General features: G+C 41.9%; 1 protein-coding gene across 4 annotated transcripts in view; it reads left to right on the forward strand.

Moving 5' to 3' along the window:
* Positions 1 to 10,483: 10,483 nt before the first annotated feature.
* The window catches only part of LOC137654645 (glycerate kinase), a 94,838-nt gene continuing 87,580 nt past the window's right edge, over positions 10,484 to 17,741 (forward strand). For 2 of the 4 annotated variants that reach the window (XR_011046671.1, XM_068388463.1), the window contains exon 1: positions 10,484 to 10,680. The gene's annotated coding sequence lies outside the window, so the exon portion shown is untranslated. Of the gene's footprint in view, positions 10,717 to 17,741 lie in introns of all 4 variants that reach the window. The other 2 variants (XM_068388464.1, XM_068388465.1) reach the window with 2 other exon arrangements.

Here is a 17,741-nt window from a genome sequence, read left to right on the forward strand (position 1 = left end):
GCCTCATGATTAACAAAGTCAAAGGCAGCACTAAAATCAAGGACAATCTCACTAACTTCCTGACCATAATCAGGGGATTTTTGTACGGCATTGAAGATTATAAGAAGGGCATCACATGCTCCAAGGCCCTTACAAAAACCAAATGCAAACTAAGGAACCTATTAAGACATTTTGCCAAAAGACGTTCAAACACTTTAGATAATACGGGAGTTATGGAAATTGGGCGGTAATCAGTTGCACTTGAGCTACCACAAGCCCATTTACATAGTGGAGTAACATTACCAATTCTCCAGGTGCTAAAAGTTCCTCTTCTTACTAACAAATAACTTTGGAGCTAAGAAATCTGCAGTCTTTATAGAAAGTAAAGGAAAAATACCATTTGGGTCTACACCTCCATAAACATCAAGGTCCATCAAGAGAGCTTTAATTTCACCAGATCAAAAAGCTAAACTAGTTAGTTTAACCTCAGGAAAACAGGAATGAGGAAGTTCGAGTTTCTCATTACTCTGCTTACTGTCAAACACATCAGCCAAAAGGGTTGCCTTTTCCTTTAGACAGTGAGTTACTGAGCCATCCGGTTTAAGTAAGGAGGAACTATTGCATCTATATCAAAGAGTGTAGATTTAAGGGTAGGCCACCACTTATGTTCCTGGGTTGTACCAGAAAGGGTTTCTTTTATGGTTAGATTGTATTCCTTTTCAATTGAGGCATAAACTCTCAGAGCAAGAACTTTAAACTGAGCATATTTATTCCAGGTCAAATCTGATCTGTTACCCTTCCAAAGATGTTAGGCCTCCTGCTTCTCCAAATAAGCAAGTCTACCATCATCATTAAAACACGGTTTGTCCTTCACTCGGTACCTTAGCACACGGGAAGGGATACGCTTATCAATTATGTTGACTAGACTCTCATTCAAAAGGACAACAGGATCAACACTACTATTCAATTATGACCAATTCAAACCCAAAAGATCATGCAAAATCCTATTACAGTGTGCTTGAGATTTCATATAAATCTAACAAGAGTATGATGCATCAGGGACAGGCTGCTCAGTCTTCACTACTAATGAAATCAAGGCATGATCAGATGTCCCAACTGGAGAGCCAACCTTACTTGTTATAACGCCAGAGGAGTCAGTATATACAAGGCCCAAGCAGCTTCCAGACCTGTGAGTAGCTTCACTTATGATTTGCTCACAGCCTGGTTTAGAGGCAAAGTTTTGAGCCATGGCGATCGGTAGGAGAAACAGAACTTAACCACTTCTTATGGTGAGCATTGAAATCACCAACAAAGACTACGACGCCTTTCTATCATCTTTTTGTATCTTAGCCATACTGGTAAGAAGAGTATCGAAGATAGAATAATCCATGTCTGAATTCCGGTAGATTGAACACAAATAGAAGTTGTTATGCAAACCGAAAACTTTTATTACCTGAATCTCATGACATCCACATTCATAGCAGGACTTATGATAAGCTGGGTACTCACTCCTAATATACACCGCCATTCCCCTGGACCTAAGGATGGCATCACGTTTAGACCAGTGTAAACTACCGAGAGAGAGAGAGAGAGAGAGAGAGAGAGAGAGAGAGAGAGAGAGAGAGAGAGAGAGAGAGAGAGAGAGAGAGAGAGTCTCAAAAGCAATCTCTTCTGCTGTTTCAGTTATGCTTCACTTCCACAAAGGAGAGACGGAAGTTGATTCAACAATTCCTTCCCCTATGCGTGATTTATTTCAGAGCTTTAGCTAAAATTAACTTTCATCTTTCTCCTCTTACAAGCCCTCTCAAACTCTTTCACCAATAACGGCAGGTTTGTTTGACCATCGCCAACCGACACTATCATATTGAAAAATTGAACACTCCAAAATGCATTCATGAATTTTTTTCATACTACAGACCTGAAGTTACAATGAATATTTTTTACTGAATCGGAAAAAATATACATTATATGCTGTACATAGCACTCTTCACATTGCACCATAAGCTTTCTATAGGTTCATTACATCTATAAACAAGGTTTTTTCCCTTTTAATCTCAAACTTTTAATCTAAATACTCTGTGAAAAAACTTTTGAATTATATTTCTCTATAAACCATAACAGACCTTTCTTTTGTAATTAATTATTATATTTATTCTGTCCATCATTGGAAGTCCTAAAATAAGTTTAACATATTTCTTACACCTACTGGCCAACCGATTTTTTTTTTCTACAGAAAATTGACAGTATCAAGTTAGGTAACACCGATTCACAACTTTTGTAGTCAGAAGCTCAAGGCCTAAGTACAGTAAAATATTTGCTTTGCAATTTGAATTTCCACAAGCATTCCTGAATTAGCAAACTTTCTACACGAAGATAATTCAGAATATCTCTCTTCTGTCTCCTTACATCCAATAGATCCTCAAAATACTCGCCCCATCGACGCAGGATTAGCGTTTTTTTTACTCTAAGGTCCATTTGCTTCCTACCAGTAGGTCTACAATTTTAGTTTCAACGAAATGGTTACTGAAATTCTTTCTTCTCTAAGCCATCATTAGCGCTCAAGTTTTTCGTACTTCACTGATTATTATCATTATTTGTTAAGCTTTAGCCCTTTTGGAAAAGAAAGATGATATAAGCCCAAGGGCTCCAACGGGGAAAATAGCCCAGTGAGGGAAAGAAATAAGGAAATAAATAAACTATATTATAAGCAAGCTCTTCTCTACCTTCTTGCAATTGCACTTTAAACAGCCTCTTTCACTTCGTTAATTCCACCAATCACTCGCTTGTGGTGGCCTAATGGAAACATTTCTGCCTTGCGATCTGCCCAACCGGGATTCGAGTCACGCTCAAGCTCAATAATTTCTTGTAGTGTATGCAATCTCACCACCTGTGTAAGATAAGGAGGTGGGGTTGGAGGGAGCTATGCCTGCCCCTCCCTGGTCCTATCTTGGGAACTGATCATATGTATATGACTAGTCTCCAGGGCATTATCCTGCTAGCTAGAGCATTGTCACTGTCCCTTGCTTCTGCCATCCATGAGCGATCTTTAAACCTTAAAACCTTTCGTCCTTTCTTGTGTGTTGTTGTCTTCAAATATAAATCGTTAGATTCCGAATACAGTAGAAGATAATTTATCGAAAATGAAAGAATTTTATCCAACCAAGTTGCATATCTAATAAATTTTTATTTCCTTAAGCTGTGAAATATTTTGTTCCACATTCAAGCTTGAGTATTCTTTTTTTTTTCTGTATGTCTTCATTTTTTAATCTTTACCTTATATATATGTATATATATATATATATATATATATATATATATATATATATATATATATATATATATATATATATATATATATATACATTATATATATATATGTATATATATGTACATATATATATATATATATATATATATATATATATATATATATATATATATATATCTATATATATATATATATGTACATATATATATATATATATATATATATATATATATATATATATATATATGTGTGTGTGTATATATATATATATATATATATATATATATATATATATATATATATATATATATATATATATATATATATATATATATATATGACTGCAATTGAGATAATACACATTGCGCTATGGTATAGATTTATGCCTCAATTAATATCAGGATAGGGATTGCAGAAGAGAAAAAAAATGAAAATAAAGAATCTCAGAGGGATGATATATGGATAAATAAGAGAGAAAAAATAAATTCGTTTATTGTTAATAGAAAAAATTCTCTCATTCTAGAAAAAGAAATTCCACAGAACATTGAAGGAACTGTTGTGATTTATCTAATTACAGTTGTTATTATCATTAATAGTCTTATTATTTAGATCGTGAAAAAATTATGGAAAGATTTAGTATATATGAATATTATAGATAAGCGGTAGTTCAGTGCAAATAATTTTCCTTAGATGTTTCGTCATAAAAGAGTTAATTTGCTCCATTTTCTCCGTCTACTTATCAGAGAAGTTTTTAAAATATTTCATATTCACTTGGAAGATTTATTAGAAAATATCTTTTCATCCACCAACGAAGTTGGGAGGAGGTTACGTTTTTACCCCTGTTTGTCCGTTTGTTCGTGTGTGAACAACTTTTTGGCCATAATTCTATACATAGAGTTGAGAGACTTTCAGGGATTAATTGTTATTTTGAGACGTGGAAGTGATTCAATTTTGAAAGTCCTAGGTCAAAGATCAAGGTCGAGCAAAAGGTCGAGAAATAAGTTGCCATGGTGGAGGTCTGTGCTCTACTGACTGTCCTTCTGGTTTGGCTATGTTTTGAGAGAGAAAAAAAAAGTGTATAGCGATTTGTAGTGTTAGAACAAGGAAAGAACACCCTCACTGAATATGAAAAAAGAGGACTTTCATTAGATTATATATGAAAAAAAAATCTTCTTTTGAAGGAGTTTTAGCAGCAGCTCGTTAGAATATCAAGTAGGTTTTTGCATCACGTTGTCTTGAATATAATGATAATAATAACAATAATAATAATAATAATAATAATAATAATAATAATAATAATAATAATAATAATAATAATAATAATACCAACAACAACAACTATAATAATAATAATAATAATAATAATAATAATAATAATAATAATAATAATAGTAATAATAATTATAATAATAATAACCTAATATCATTATACAAATTATATTTTGACAGCACTATTTTCTATTCAGAATCAAACGATTTGTGTTCACCTAGAATAATGTTATTATCATACGCACAGAGTGGAACAGGCTGTCAAACTGCAACGCGTGACGTCAGAAGCTTTCCCCATTTCCTTTATATAACATTCAAGAGCCACACGTCACATTCATAGAAATCAGGGATAAAGACATTTAACTGAAGCATAACAATCTCTCTCTCTCTCTCTCTCTCTCTCTCTCTCTCTCTCTCTCTCTCTCTCTCTCTCTCTCTCTCTCTCTCTCTCAGAAAAATAGCCTTACCAGCATGGATTTGACGAGGTAATATATTTGTAAACAGTGTAGTTTTTAGTAGATATTTTTAAATATTATTTCACCATTGATTGAAAACTACATAAAAAAGAAAGTTGTGTAAAAGAGTGGGTCAGTCTTGTGAAATCTGACAATATTGGAATAAAAGTCACACCCATTACATCAACAGGGTCACTTATCCATACTGTTATTACGTTATTGATCTAGCAGTCTGTTACTGAAGTGATCAGGCGAACAGGTAGATTAATTCGTAAACTATAAGATTTATTGAGAAGTGGACTAAAGAAAGGGTGATAAGAGTTTCACAACTGAGATGGTGTGGGCGCGTGTTGAGAATTTATGGTGGAGAGGGAGTGAGAAGGGTTGGGGAGAAACCTCTGTTAGTGGGAGAGATCAAGAGGGAGGCAGAGATTAAATGGCGAGAATAGGTGAAGGATGATATGGAAAGAAGAGGTTTGGTGGAAGAGGATGCCTTTAATAGATGGCATTGGAGAGGTCGCATCAGGCAACCGACACCTTAATGTAGGGATAAAGGTTAGAAAGAAGGGCAAAAGAAATGGACATCGGGATATGAAATGAGATGTGAACCACTTGAGAGAGATAATACTTTATGAATGTATTATATTACAAGTTAAGAAAAGACAGGAAGAGGTTTCAATCTCGGTGTTTGGAATTTGTGGGTGCACAGGATCAGTCAACTGTTGTTAGTTGCGCCCCCGGGCAAAGTCTATCTTGGGGCCGACAAAGAGGAGGAGGGCTCTTTTCATTTGAGTGAATAATTTTGGCAGGAAATATTTGCTTTCATAATTTCAGATATATTGTGTTGAAAACAAATCATTTTAATTTTCATAATAATATTCTGGAATGATAGAACACAAAACGATTTTACAAACTAAAATAGGTTGTTCAATAAAACATAGATATGATTAATCAGTTATTAGTATTACAAATAATTTTCAAAATGTTGATAAGATGAACCAGTAATTCTAAATAACCAAAGATAATCGGTAAATTGAATAAATATGATCAATAAAAGGAGATAAATATTAGTAAATCCAGGGGTTAAGAAAATCATGAAAATGTAGGCTACAATTTGTTGCCAGTATAGAAGTTAATATAAGAAAAAAAAAAATGATTTGCTGTAAAAACAATAGTTGTAATGCCTGACAAGAAAACTGATAAGAACAAAGATGAATTAGTTTACTTATCATTAATCGTTATTTTCTCTAAAGAATGTTTTAGCATGCATCAAATTAATGAAAACAAAAAGATTCAAGTGCTGGATGCTTAGTAGGCTATCAGTCATATGTAAAGAGATAAACCGATAGAACGCTATTAGATAGTAAAGATTGATAGACGTGTATAGATAGCATAAAGCCAAAACAAAGAAAATGGTGGCAATGAATTATAGAATTATCAAGTACTGATACACTATACAATTTATATACAGTTTTATTTTTCTAGTTTTTACAGCTGCAAGTTTGTCTATCATGCCATCAAAGTTTATTTTGTTTGCGATCTCTTGCTTTACACTTAGTAGAGTCAAAGTACTTATTTTACTTTACTTAAAGGGCTATATTTCTGGTTCTATACAGCGGGGGAACCCTACTTGCTACAGGACCTCCACAGTCATTTTATCCATGCTCGTTCGAAAGCATTCAATATTTCACGCCGCATATCGCTCGTTTATTGTCAAATCCACACTATCGAAGGAAGTAGAAACCTTTCTTGTCTCATAGATGTTCGAGGGTACGACGAGATAAATTTCATCTTCCTAAATGATCGTTCACTGCTAGCAATTGTTACTGCACTTGTCAGCAGCAGGACGAGGTAGAATAGAAGACGCTTTGTAGAAGAGTTATAGAAATACGAAACCCCTTATAGTACAAGGTATACATTTTAGTAACGCCTTCGTCTCTGTAAAAAGGAAGATATCAATAGAAGTTTTAATGGAATGCAGAATCCACACCAAAACTATAAGGGCAGTTGCAAACATTTATCAAGGAGATACAACAGACATTGGCTTAGGAGAAGGTATAGAATAAGAAATGGTGGTTACGAGTGGAATGAAACGGTTGCGCAGGATCAATTTCACTTTTTAAAATAATTATATTTAATCATGAGGAAAATAAAAAAGGAAGGAAAAGGTTTTAGAAATCATTTGATATACATAGGATCATTATCCTTTGCAGATAGTGCCTTGGTGATTGCGAAAGATATAGACAATGTAAAGCGCAACATTCAACTTTTAGTAGAAACGTAAAAATTTAGATTAAAAATGAATAAAGAAGAGTAATATTATGATATACAACATGTAAAAAGCCAATTCATATACAGGGGACCAAAGTAGTAAAACATTCAACTTACTTGGGAGTTAAACTAGACACTTAATAGGAACATATTTAAAACTCAGTCTTAGAGGAAAGTTGTAATAAAGTAATAATAGGAAAATCTTTCGGTAAAAGTATTGCATTACCATAACTATAAATTTGTCGGAAACTTGAATAGAGAAACTACAATGGATAGAGAATGGTGTTTACAGGAAAATACTAGGTACCACTAAAAACACAGCTAATACTACGTTAAGGGGAGAGATAAAGACAAATATGAAAACAAGGGTGATGGATGGGATGCTACAGTGCATAGACGGTATTCCGAATGGGGGAAAAATATTGAAAACAGTAATCCCGGACATTCAAGAAAAATGAGGAATATAGCGGAAACAACCAGCAAAGTACCTGCAAGACTTAAATCTGGAAATAAGGTAGATAAGAAAAATGACTAAGGCAGACATACACCCCGAAACGAGAAAGTGAGACACTGAAAAATAGAAAAAAGAATTAGAAAGTAAAATGGGCTTAGTAATATTCAGAAATTGGAAGATATAAATTAAAGAAGAAGTGTATGACAATACATTTGCATCAGTAATATCCTTTAGAGCAGTGGTTCCCAAACTGGGGGGGGGGGGGGCACTAAGGGGGCGTAAGGACGATACAAGGGGGGGGGGCGTGAAGTCATCTGCTCGAAATTACTTGTTTAATAGAATAATAAAATTGATTTAAAATGTGACTCAAGCGCGAAAAGGGACTTTGAAACAATGAAGTTAGAAGAGTTTTGTGTAAAATATCTCCCCATGTACCCAAAAGTAGGTGAAGAAGCACTTCGTATAATTCTCCCCTTTTCTTCTACTTATCTTTGTGAAGCAGGATTTTCAGCTCTTGTTGTTCTGAAACCGAAACAGCGCAACCGACTTAATGTAGAAAATGACTTGCGCTGTGCGCTGTCATCCTTCAATCCTAGAATTTCTGATCTCGTGAGGAAGAAGCAGCAGCATCCATCTCACTAAATTTGACCAGAAATTGTGCCTTAGTCTCATAAGTATTTCCAAATATTATGTGCCATCTTTTCAAATTATCTATTCTTAAAACTGCAACTCAATTTTGCCAATCTGCTAATGGTCAAACTATTTTTTGCTCACTTTGAACCAAATGTTTCGTTTTTAGTTACTAGAATGTACTATTATTTGTTTGAGTGGCTTCCATTATTAAAATGTAATACAAACAGAAATCTGTTTTCCTGCACAATGCTAAGAAATAAATGTAAGAATCATTTCATATATATATAAAAAAAAAAAAAAAAAAGAGAGGAGTGGGGGTGTACGGGTCTACTGGAAGCTAAAAGGGGGCGTCAGGTAAGATGGTCTGGGAACACTGCTTTAGAGTAATAAGGAATACGTAAAACTAAACATTATAAATTACATAGAATAATTATTTTTGTATGAAAATGAGGCAGAAGATTTGACCTTTTTTATTTTGCCAAGAATTTAGAAAAGAAAGGAACAAATCAATTGGGCTTCAACAACCATGCGAGGAAGACTTAAAGAAAATAATAGGATAATTTTTATTCAGTAAAATAAATGTAGAAACAAACGAAGAAATTTTAAACCTGACGTGGAGAAAAAGACAAAACAGTATGAAAAAAAAAAGATAAACTCAGATAGCTAGATTATTAGAGGCACCATTACATAGGCTATGCATCATCACTGAGCCTGGCCCTTAACAAGGTTCCTGGTTCCTAATTGCTCACTCCGCAAAATAAGTTTGCGGGCACTCTACCACCTTATAGATAGGTGCAAAGCTTCTAAACTTATTCTTATTATTGTAATAAAGCTTATTTTACCTGTACCATAAATAAATTAATAACGAAATTCTCAATCATTACTTTTATCCAATTTTACATTGAAATCAAATAGGATAACACCTTGTTATCATCATATTTGGCAACCTATTGTGGTCAGTTTGGACTTTTTAAATTCTTCTCTCATATGCATTGCCCTACTAATCAATACAACCAAATCCCTGCTAGGATTTTGCAACGCACCTATACTTATGTCTAGTTTCATTAACTGTCCTAATTTCCTGTATGAAAATAAATGTTTAGTATTATCTTCTTCATCTTTGCACAGGGCACACAAATTATCTGCACATTTTCCCATGAAATTTGCTTTCAGATTGAGCATATTTAATCTTGTATTCATTACAAGGGTTGCCTTATCCAGAGACATTTCTCTGATATAAGGCTGTGGGTCATTTCCTTCTATAAATCTTAATATTTTCATAACCTTTTTCTTCAATAGTCTTCTATTTTTTCCCATAATTCTTTTCTTGATTTCTTTTTTAAGGTCCTTTTCCTCCAACTTCTTATTTCTTCAACTTCCATCCCACATTTACTAAAGATTTCTTCTAGTGCTCCAGCACCTTCCATAAGGGTTCTTCAACTGATCCTCAATTATCTCTCACACTAGTCTCTTTGGTCCGAGTTTCTGATGTTATGGAAGAGCATTCATTTCTTTTTTAAAATATTCTATTCTGCAAGACACTGGCCATATCCCTGTTTCTGCAAGGATGCCCCAATATGGAGTACTTGCAGGTTGTTCACACATATTCCTTGTTATCCTATATTGAAACCAAGAATGGATAATGATAAGGGTCAGCAATCCTTATAATGCAGGCAAGGTTAAATATGCTCAAACTAAAAGCAAATTTCAGGGGGAATATACAGATAATGTGTGTGACTTATGCAAAGAAGAAGACAATTCAGAACATTTATTTTCATGCCCAAAATTAAGACAGTTAATGGAATAAGATATAGGCGTAGGTATGTTGCAGAATCCTAGCGTGGATCTGGTAGTATACATTACATGGGGGAGTGAATATGAAAGAAGAATTTTAAAAATACCAAACTTCCTACAAAATGTTGCCAAAACTGATAACAAGGTATCATCCCAACTGATTTCAATGTAGAAATGGATAAAACTGAAGATTAAGATTTTCATTAAAAATTACGTTTATGGCACAGGTAAAAAAGTTCAATTACAGTAATGAGCATGGATATCTTTTGAGTAGTAAGTATAAGCTTAAAAGCTTTGCACCTATCTATTATCATGTAATAGAGTGGCCGCAAACTTATTTTGCGGAGTTGCAAGTTAGCAACCAGAGTCCAGACAGAAATCAGCTGGTGTCCATTAACTTCCTTTCACTTCACTGACACTCAGATTCTCCTGCAAGATATGGAAAATAGGAAAATGGAACTTTAAATTCTGAGATGAAAGGCAGGAAGTACAAACTTTGCAACCGTTACGCAACATTTTTGCTGATATAAACACCAATAAAGGGTTCCAACTTCCAGGTTAAGTAACAGCTCTTGTCCTGCCAAATCAAACAGGTGGTTATATTTAAGTCTAACTCAGTTTACACACCTTATGACCGCATCCCTCCAAACTTAGACATGAATTAGATCCTCTTTAACACCCAAACGTGCTAATTGATATAAGGCAATCTTTAACCTGGCCTCAACTTGAGGACGATTTATTAAACATTCTTGATCATATCAATGTGCTTCATAAAAGATTCAAAATTTGGGTTTATTTAGTGGTTATCACTTTTCATGAAAATAACCCTGTATTTTGAAGTTTTATCAATCTGTTTAATAAGTTTTAACCAAACTCGATCGTTTGCATGTATTATATTAACCAGTTTCATAACTTTGTGATATAGAGGAAATCATAACAGTGAACAGAGAAGGTTTGGTGGTAAAGTTGTATTGTATTACAGGGTGTGATTCCGAACAGAAAATATACAATACCGGTTAGGCTCATTGTTTAGATAGGAAATGATGACTTAATTTATTTCTTGCTTAATTATGAATATGGGGTTGTATTTAATATTTATTTTAAAATCAATCCTAATCATCAAGTAGATCAAAGTAACATTCATACTACATATACAAAGTCTTTACTACAGGCTAACTAGTTTTGTTTTGTTATTCTGGGCTTTTAACACTGGTGATATATGGTTTATTCCAGTTACAGAACTTTAGTAGTATTTTTGCTTGTTATAGTATAGATTGGAGATACTACCACTAGGGAGTTATTGGGTCCTTTGACTGGCTAGGCAGTACTACATTGGACCCCTCTCTCTGGTTACGGGTAATTTTCCCCTTGCCTACACTTACACTGAATAGTCTGGCCTATTATTTCCACATTCCCTCCTGTCCTCATACACCTGACAACACTGAGATTACCAAACAATTCATCTTTGCTCAAGGGGTTAACTACTGCACTGTAATTGTCAGTGGCTTCTGTCCACTTGGTAAGGGTAGAAAAGACTTTTGATATGATGAACAGCTCCTCCAGGAGGACACTAAAATCAAACCATTGATCTCTAGTCTTGGATAGTGCCGTAGCTACTGTACCATGGTCTTTCACTGTCTTAGGCTAGAGTTCTCTTGCTTGAGGGTACACTAAAGCACACTATTCTATGTTGTTTCTCTTTCTCTTTATTTTTTTTTTAAAGTTTTTCTAAAGTTTTTTTTCAGAAGCTCAGTGAAACCCCCCCCCCATAATGGTAATTCTCACTCTTTGCCAAACTTGACTCCCCCCCCCATGTCAATATCAATAATATTTCATTCAGTAGAGCTTCTGAAAGTATGCTGTGCACTGCAGATTCAAAAGCCTCACACCAGCCTTCGAAATCTCTACATACTTAAGTTCATTGTTTTGCTAAACGCCTGCATTTCACAGTTGTAGTCGCTCCACAGGACAGGTGGATTATGATGTTGAAGACTGAGCAGGTTGTTTTGCTCCTAATATCCCTCTGCTTGTAAAAGTAAATGTTTCTCATTAGCCTTATATTACTTATTTGGTTGGCATGGTATATATGAGTTTGTTCCGTAACTGAAATACAAACCATGCTATTTACAAGGGGAGGGTAATTACTTCGCCGTAGCTGAATGACGAGCTATAAAAGTTTTAACGAGGGTTTACTACCCCGCCGGTGAATGCTTCACTTTACTTTTGGCTCGGGCAGAGAACAGACCTGTCTGCTCTCTCCCTCGCTTTGACTGCCATATTTAATCTGTTTTTGCTTTTTCTTTTCCAGTGTGTTTGAAGTTGGCCTCTACTTCTATGCGTACATGCCCTGGACTTCCCGGCCGCCCTTGTGGGACCTTTATGTCGCTGGTCGACACCGATCCCCACACCTTATGTCCTCACTGTAGGGGCCAGCGATGTGATAGTGGTAATGTTTGTATTGAATGTAGGGAGTGGTCTACCTCCCAGTGGGAGAGGTTTGCCCGGCGCCGGAAGAAAAAGTCTAAAAGGGATCTTACTCCTTCAAAGGCTTCTTTGAAGAGAGAAAATTCCAGGACTTCTTCTTCCATAGCCCTTTCCTCCTCCGAAGCTCCCCCTCGAGCGGTCTCTTCCGAGAGGCCGGCGAGTGGTAGCATAGACCGTACTGCTGTTGACCGATCCTGGGGTGCGGGAGAGGTAGTCGCCTCCCGTAGCGAGGCGGCTGCCCCTCCTCCCCCGGAGGAGAATTTGAATGTGTCTAATCATGATTTGTTGCAGCTTGGCCTTCCTTGGGGCTGCAGGGTTCGCCCTCCAAGGAAGCCCTGTTTGACATGATCAAACTTGGTGCAGCTGTCAAACAATCGCCAACTACGGCAGGGATAGATCCTCTGTCTGTGGTTGACGTTGTTGTGATGGAGACATCTCGCGGGTCTAATCAAACCCCCGTTCCTGTTGCTGAGGTAGCTGACGGCTTAGATTCCCCCTCCGAACACCTTTCGAGGGAGGATCTAAGTCCCACGGTCTCTCCTGCCGGTGATTCTTCTCCTCGGGGGAGTTCACTTACAGAGACTACTCTGCGGAGGCCCCTTGATGGTCAGCCTGCTGATCCCACGGCCCCTCGTGGGCGTATAAGGCGGAAGGCTCGTCCTCCCCTTCGCCGTAGAGGCCTTCCTTCCCCTCACAAGGGAGATAGGAGGTGCCTCTTCGGCTCGTCGTCACCACAGTCCTCTGCGGAGGAGACGACTCGCCGTTCGCCGATCCTGCCAGCTGCCACTTTAGACCTCTCCAGTGATGGTTCGCGATCCCCTTCGGATGATGGTCGTCCTTTTGGGACCCTGTGACCAGTCTCCCTCCAGACCTGCTGACTTGCCGTCACCCTTCGACGTTGCGGATGCGCGTTACGCGCCACCTGATCCTGCCACTGCGCAGGCACCGGGCCCTTCGGGGCTTGAGGGCCTTGAGCGCAAAACTGCGCCTCTTGCCTTCAAGCGCCATGTTCTTCCTGCGCGCCCTCCTGCTGCTGCTGCTGTTGCAGCTGTTCTTGTCTTAGCGCCACAGGGCTCACCTGCGGGCGTGCGCGCCCCTGTTCCTGTTACGTGCCAGGGTTCCCCTGCTCGCCCACATCCTTTTGCGCCCCGGCGCCCGCCAGCAATTTCTGTTCCAGCGCGCCAGTACCCACCTGCGCACACGCGCCCACCTTCGCCCTAGTGTTCCCCGGTTCCTGCCTCGTCGCACGCAGTTCAAGAGGTTCCTACGCTAGCGCACAGGTGCTCACAGGTTCCTCTAGACTCGCAGCACCCGTCTGGAGTTATGAGCGATGCGCGCCCACGCGCAGTTCCAGTCCCAGCGCTCATGCGCTCGCCAACGCGCCAGCACGCTTCTACATCGCAGCGCGCCACCCAGGAGCCGCCTAAGCTAGCGCACGGGCGCTCACAGGCACCCCAGTGCTCTCCTTCCAGACTGCGCGATCCTGCATGCATTCCAGCCGCGCGCGACGCTCCGGTTGCGCGCCCAGTTTCAGTTATCAAGGCGCCCCATGCATCCCTTCAGCGCACACCTGTGCGCCCTAATCCAACTGCACGTCCTGCTCGCCCACCGCAGCAGCGCACACCAGTGCGTCCACATCCTGATGTGCGCCATGCGCGCCCACAGGCTAGTATGCCTGTTCTTTCGGACCAGCGCCTACCTATGCGCCAACGCGCCATCCCTCCCTCGCGCTATCCTGAACCGGGGCTCTCGTGCCCTCGCCCGATTCTTCCAGATACGCGCCCAGGCGCCACTGACCTCTCGCGCCCTCCAGTGCCGCATCAGGATGCTGTGCATCCTCGTATCCATCCTCCTCCCGTTCCGGCTCCTGCGCGCCACATGCCCTCGCCATCTCCTACGCGTGCCCGCCCCAGCTGCTGCACGCCCCCGCGCCCACGCGCCTGTGACATCGCCTACGCGCCACCGCGCCCTCGCGCCCGCTCCACCTGTGACCTCGCCTACGCGCCACCGCGCCCTCGCGCCCGCTCCACCATCCTCTCTTGCCCATGCGCCCGCGCGAGCGCGAGATTCCTGTGTCACGCGACCCTGATCAGGGCCCATCACGCGACCTCCAGCGCGAGCGTCACCAGGCGGATAGGTCTTCGTCTCATTTCCCTCCCCGCAAGCGCAGAACAGCACGCTCGCTGGAGGAGGGGTGGTTCCCGGACAGGTCTAAGGACTCTTTTGTTTCAGCTTCTCAGGCGAATCCGCATTTGTCGACTCCTCCAAGGGATCGAACGATCCCCTTCCCTCCAGAGGGAGTGTCTGACAGCGCGACTGTCAGCCAGCAGCCCTGGTTCGGGACCCTGGTCAGAGCTCTTGTGCAGGCGATGAAGCCCGCCCTCTCTGACATGGGTCACAAATTAGTGGCAGCTTCCTCCCCCCTGAAGAGGAAGAGATGAGTCTCTCGAGGAAACACCTCCAAGGCCTATCTTGTCTCCTCGCAGATCCTTGCGCAAGGCTCCTCTCCCCCCCTCCCCCAGACTTTCTCTCCCTCCCCTGCGGATGAGGATTACCCATCCTCATTAGAGTCGGACGAGCCGGACCATTCCCTCATCGCACCAATTGGGGAAACTCTTCCTCTCCCGGAGAAGTCTTCTCGTCCAGGGGTGGAAAAGAGCCTGCACCCATCGTTACTCGAGTCCTGTATCCCGCCCAGGAGGGAACCGAAGGACTCTAAGACGATCCCTAAATCGTCAACAAGGATCAGGCAGGAGCCATCTAGACCTTCCGAGGATGTCCACGTGTCCCCCCAGGTAGAGCCACTTGGGACAGGAGACTTCGCTGCCAGTCCTTCAGGAGGAGAGCACCAAGAGTCAGAACACGCGTTCTGGCAAGTCCTGACCCTCATGAGGAACCTCAACGGGATCCCAGACCCTGAGATTCCTCCTCGTGAAGGTAAGGACACGGTCTTGGACCGCGTCTACGGCACCCACTAGGGCCAGTGCAGCTTTGCCCTGGTCTCAGGGGATGAAGAGTGCCTGGGACAAGGTCGAGGGTCAGCTCTCTGAGCTTGCCTCCTCGAGCAGATCCAGCGCCGGTAACAAGCTCCTCCCTCCTCCTCGAGTCCATCAGAGGAGGTACTTTGAGATCCTTGAGGAGTCTTGTTTAGGTCTTCTGATTCATCACTCCGTGGAAGAACTAGAGACTCCAATCGGCACGTGTCCTACTCAGCTACTGAGATCCTAAGCCAGGAGAAGGTCGCTAAGTGTGCCATGCAGTCAACTTCGTGGCTTGACATCTGGCTGGGGTCTCTGGGCATCTTGGTGCGGTCTGAGGATCTCTCCAAAGAAAGCACCAGGAAGGCACTGGAGACTTTCTTGCTCTCAGGCACGCGGACCATTGAGTTTCTAGCCCACCAAGTCTCGAGCGTGTGGGCCAATACGATTCTCAAACGACGGGACGCACTGGCTGAGAGGTTCCACCAGGAGGTTCCACCAGAAGGTTCCCAGTTCGGAGGTTAGCAGGCTCAGACACTCTTCTGTGTTCGGTAAGAGTTTGTTTGAGCATAAGGACGTGGAGCTTACCGCTGAGAGGTGGAGGAAGTCCAACTAGGATTCCCTCATCCATAGGGCCCTGACATTAAGGCCCTACAAACCTCCAGCGGCTGAACAGCCCCGTCCAGCTAAGGACACGAAGAAGACCACTGCAGCGAAGCCGAAGGTGTCTAAGCCCTTTCCTGCCAATAGCAGAAGGAGCAAGAAGTCCTCCAGGGGAGGCAAGAACCCTAGAGGTAACGGCCGAGCCCGTAAACGCTAGGGTTGGCAGTCCCCCTGCATGTCCACCAGTGGGGGGATACCTACAAAGTTGCGCGACAAGGTGGCAGCAACTCGGGGCAGATACCTGGACGATTTCCGTGATCGCTCAGGGTTATCGCGTCCCGTTCACAGCTTCTCTACCTCCCCTGACAGTGAATCCAGTGTCATTGAGCTCTCTTGCCATGGGATCGGCAAGAGGGCAAGCCCTTTGGGCAGAAGTCCAGACCATGTTGAAGAAGGACGCTCTCCAGGAGGTTGTAGACGGGTCCCCAGGCTTCTACAGTCGACTCTTTCTTGTGAGAAAGGCGTCTGGAGGCTGGAGACCAGTCATCGACCTCTCAACCCTGAACGGGTTTGTCAACCAGACTCTGTTCAGTATGGAGACGGCAGACATGGTCAGACTCGCAGTAAGACCACAAGACTTCATGTGTACACTGGACCTGAAGGACGCGTACTTCCAGATCCCAGTCCATCCGTCTTCAAGGAAGTACCTAAGATTTTGCCTAGACAACAAGATCTACCAGTTCAAGGTGCTGTATTTCGGTCTCTCCACAGCCCCTCAGGTGTTCACCAGAGTGTTCACCCTGATCTCTCCGTGGGCTCACAGGATCGGCATCTGTCTCCTTCATTATCTGGACGACTGGCTGATCCTAGCGGACTCGGAGGCAACCCTTCTTCGCCACCGAAACAAGCTCATCAAAGTTTGCCAGGATCTAGGGATCATGGTAAATCTCGAGAAGTCCTCTCTGCAGCCCTCTCAGAAACTGGTATATTTAGGCATGGTCATAGACACCAATCTCCACAAAGCCTTCCCATCAGACGACAGGATAGCAAGGCTGAGGAAGGTCGCAAGGCCTTTCCTCAATCGAGAAGAACTCCCAGCCCAATCGTGGTTGCGTCTCCTCGGCCACCTCTCCTCCCTGGCCCGTCTCATTCCCAACGGTCGCCTCAGAAATAGATCCCTCCAGTGGCGACTCAAGTCCCGGAGGAATCAAGGTCACGATTCCTCGGACACTTTGGTCCCTGTGGGTCCTGCAGAACGGACGGACCTCCAGTGGTGGGTGGCGGACGAGAACTTACGAAAGGGAGTGGATCGCCTTAGCTCGTCAGCCATCGCCTACGCGCCATCGCGCGCAGACACCAGATCCTGCTGTGCGCCCTCCTGCACGCCCACGCGCTAGGGGTAACACCCCTGCGCGTGGGCGCTCGCCTAGAGCTCGCCGAGATCCTGCGCGCCCACGCGTTCCCGAACAATCTCCATCGCGCGTGCAAACGCTTGCACTCCCACCTGCGCTTCCTGCTTCTTCAGATCGCGCAACCGCGCGCCATCGATCCCC

Source organism: Palaemon carinicauda, chromosome 15, assembly GCF_036898095.1.
Source record: "Palaemon carinicauda isolate YSFRI2023 chromosome 15, ASM3689809v2, whole genome shotgun sequence".
Taxonomy (NCBI): domain Eukaryota; kingdom Metazoa; phylum Arthropoda; class Malacostraca; order Decapoda; family Palaemonidae; genus Palaemon; species Palaemon carinicauda.